The sequence below is a fragment of the Cibotium barometz genome, chromosome 39 (assembly GCF_041138505.1).
Source record: "Cibotium barometz isolate CiBa-2024 chromosome 39, ASM4113850v1, whole genome shotgun sequence".
Lineage (NCBI taxonomy): Eukaryota > Viridiplantae > Streptophyta > Polypodiopsida > Cyatheales > Cibotiaceae > Cibotium > Cibotium barometz.
The window spans coordinates 20,521,552-20,525,674 of record NC_141084.1 but is presented as its reverse complement, the minus strand read 5'-3'; positions in this window follow the sequence as shown (position 1 = coordinate 20,525,674).

Sequence of the window (4,123 nt, the reverse complement as noted above, 5' to 3'; positions counted from 1 at the left end):
TTCAGTGACCATTGGTTCTAGATTGTTTTTGGTATTTGAATGGATTTTATTTTTTCATTCTTTTCATATAATCTTCCTTTTGCTAAATATAAAAAAGATCATGATTGTTATTAATGTATAGTTTGATTATGTTTTATGTAGAGACGTGTCATTAAATATCTTAAAGTTGACCTATGACAATAATAAATTGCCAGATATTGTCTTCTTTGAGGAGATGCCACAATTGGGCTTTTTGGATGCCAGCCTAGCCCGAAATGGGAAGTTCTTAGATTTGATGGGTGGGATGATATTAATCCTCGGTATATTTATATAGTCTTGGACCCTTATAGGATAGATGACAATCTCAAGATCCTCTTAATCAAAGAGGTATTGGGATTACGAGACGGCTTTTACATTGTGGGTAGTAGATGTAGGAGCTCCGAGGAAAAGCGTTTCTTTTTTAGGGAAATATTGAAGTGCATTCCATTAAGGAAGTTGGTAAAGATAATGTAATAAGCTTTGAGATTATTGATGGATGTCACTTCTCTCTCTCTCTCTCTCTCTCTCTCTCTCTCTCTCTCTCTCTCTTTGTTTGTCGTTTAATCTATCTTCTCTCACAAATTGTTTCACCATTGCAGAAGTTAGCACATAAAGGCACCTTCAGTTTGTATGTTGGTATGAGGAGTGTGAAATTCAGTTTCAATAAATAAATAAGGTTCTTAGTTCATTGTGCCAACCCTAATGCCACCAATATGGAATGAAGTGTTCTATGTTTCTCCAAGTGTGGGGACGGAGGCTATTGGGGCAGTCTTGATGCAGAAGGACCCAAAGAGCTCGTACATGAGGCCAATCTATTTTTCTAGTAGGATTATGACACAGGCAGAGAGAAAGGCTACAAAGAAGTAGAACAAATGGTTTCAGCCCTCATATTTGCAGTAAGAAAGTTCAGGTCTTATCTCTTGCCGCAAGTAGTTTATACTTTTAAGAGTGGAGCAGACATTTCCATATGTTTTACAACACATGACCTTTTCCCCAATGATAGCGAAATGGATTTTGGAGCTTTAGGAGTATAACTACACTTTTATAATGGAGGATAGCATTAGGGCAAGTTTGGTAGACATTCTCACCCTACAGGTCCCATGAAAAGAAGATCACCATCAAGCGCAACGATGAGAAGACAAAGCCCACAATTCAAGAAGATCTAGAAGGTGCCTTCATTATGCATTTTGATAGAGCCTGCTCTCATACACACATACATCACAATCATGTAATACACAAATAGTTACTTTTACCTTTTCTTATGTATTTGGTGTGAAATGTTCTAGGAATGGGTTAGAAAAATAGAGAGATCATAAGTTTATTAATTTTGTGGTCTCTCCGTGTGTGATTGTGTAGAAGCAAGCACAAGGACGATAGCATCAAAGTTCGTGCTTTCGAACCCAATTCTCTCTTCAACTTGAGGTTAGTTTTTTTATTGACCTTTTTGTCTTTATCTATTTGTGTGTCTATTGCTAATATGTGATGCATAGATAAAGGATTTTTTTTTTGTTCATATGTATGGTTGGCTAGACAGACAACAAGAGAGAGAGAGAGAGAGAGAGAGAGAGAGAGAGAGAGAGAGAGAGAGAGAGAGAGAGAGCACATCAAAACATTCTTTATTTCTCTTTCAATCTCATCGAGTGTGTTACCTCGTCTAAACAGTTTATTTGTGTGCTTAGCTACCTAAGCTAGAAACATTCCATTTATTAGACTATTGCCTTTGAGATTGTAGAGAGAGTTCTAGAGAGAGTATGATGGGTCTTAGAGAATTTACAAACTATAGTAACCTTGGAGAATAGTTCTTGTATTAGCTGAGAAACGTTCTTAAAAAAGTTAAAAAAAAAATTTATGGTTTTGCCAATACATTAAATATAGAGAGATAGTTATATGTATCTATGATAGTTATCTAGGAGGAATCTACATGTATATAGGGTTAGTTATATGTTGGCAAAGATATAGGTAGGTAACTAGGGTTAGTTATATAGGTAGGTAACTAGGGTTAGTTATATAGGTAGGTAACTAGGGTTAGTTATATGTTGGCAAAGATATAAAGAGATATTTGTAGAGCCTTAAGATATTAATTTTGGATTTTAGCAAATGGAGATTCATAATGATAACAACCACTCAAGAGCTGTACTGGATTCTTCCAATGAAGAAGTAGCTTTGTCTACTTCACCTAAATTGATGAATGTTTGAGCTGCAAAACACCTTGTTTTGTCAAGGTCTCCATCCAGACAACCAAACTCTAAATGTCTACAAAATATTACGGACATATGCGAGCACACTGAGGAAAATCAGGTTGCTTGCAACAAGGAGTACTTATATGCTCTTTGGGATGAGATTTGTGGAAGTGGTAGCCAAAGGGGAGATACGCTAAGAGATGAATTGTCTCATCATCTCCATCGCATCCTTAATAATAATGGTCGCATGGAGGCTAACCAACTAGACATGATTTCTTTCATGGAGAATATGCATGTTGAAATTGCGAAACATCTAGGTGGGTGTAATGGGCAGTGTAAAGAACAAGTGGATTCTCTAAAAGAGCAAGTATGTACTTTAGGCTTGGAGGTATTGAGTCACTAAGATATTTGTTACTCGACTCAATGCTATTATGAAAAAGATGAGCCGTATGTTAGAAGCCTGGGTAGTTCCCTAGATATTTTGTGAGAGTAATGATGTTTTTACTCAAGGGACAAATTACACTGCAACTTTCAGTTTGGCTCTCCATTTTGGCGATATTTATGAATTTTCTATTTTCTCAAATTCAATACTTCTCTCTTCTATTTTGTTCACTCGCACTTTTTTTATTGTGTCTCAACTCTCAACTTCTATTTCCTCTCTCTCTCTCTCTCTCTCTCTATCCATCTATCTTTGTCATTGTATATGCTATTACCCTTTATCTCTATAGGAGATGGATTGTATATGTTATGCTCACTTATCTATATAGGAGATGGTTTGTATATGTTATGCTCACTTATCTGTATAGGAGATGGTTTGTATATGTTATACTCACATATGTATTAAAAACTTCTCTAGGAATTACATTGTTATTGAGTCTATCTGGAGCACGGTCACATGTGTGATAATGGCTATTGAAGTTGAATATTACGTTGCTGTTTGAAGTTAAGAATGTTAAAAAAGGAAGTTTGTATTTGTTAATTTGTGTTTCGAAGGAGATTAAAGATGGTTAGGAGCTATATGGAACCAAGTTCGTTGTGGCTTGGATTTTTCGTGTGTCTTGTCGTAATCGTTCAAGGACAAGGGCTTGCATTCGAAAACAAAATGTTGCTAATTTAATGGATTACTATGAAAATTAAATTGGAACACTTGGAAGGGTTGAACATGAGGAGGAGCATAGAGGAATCCATGGTGGAATCCACTTACTTACAAGAAACAGAGCAATTGTCAATGTTATGGTACTTCAAGAACCTATCAATGAACATCGAATTGCATAAGCACAAAGAGATATGAAACGAGGCTCTTTTTCATTTGATTTAAATGAGCTGCCTCTCTGGGTGACAATTTTCATTCTATTTGTTGTGTCGTTTGGTGATGTGAAAGATATTAAATCCAAATGTCACTCTATAAGGCGTGTGTTTTCATTTCCTCAGAATGTTAAGCAGCCAGCAACTATGGTGGTGTATTCTGGAGATTGCACTCTTCACTCATTATTAGGAGCCCTTGCTTATAAGTGCCTTTTTTGTAATGCACTAATTTGAAAATGTGAGGCATCAAGAAAGCTAAGACAATATGTGGGCAAACACTGCTGTGGAAGTGGGAATGTCTCTTTACTACCTTTGGAAAATCCACTTCCTGCATTGGGTGAGTTGCTACTTGGTAATGATAATGCAAGTAAGGAATATAGAAAGAATATACGCTCTTACAATAATGCCTTGGCATTTGTTTCACTGGTGGATAACCAGTTCATTAGGGGGGAGGAGTATTCAATTTTCGAATCCATGGTACTACCTATCATCGTGTTGGTTCTGGTAATACCTGATGAAACACGAGATGCGGCTCCTTGATTTGCCCAACTATATGTGTATGATACAAAGCATGAATTAGAGAATAGACTTCATGGGATGCCTTCTTTAAATCATAATGT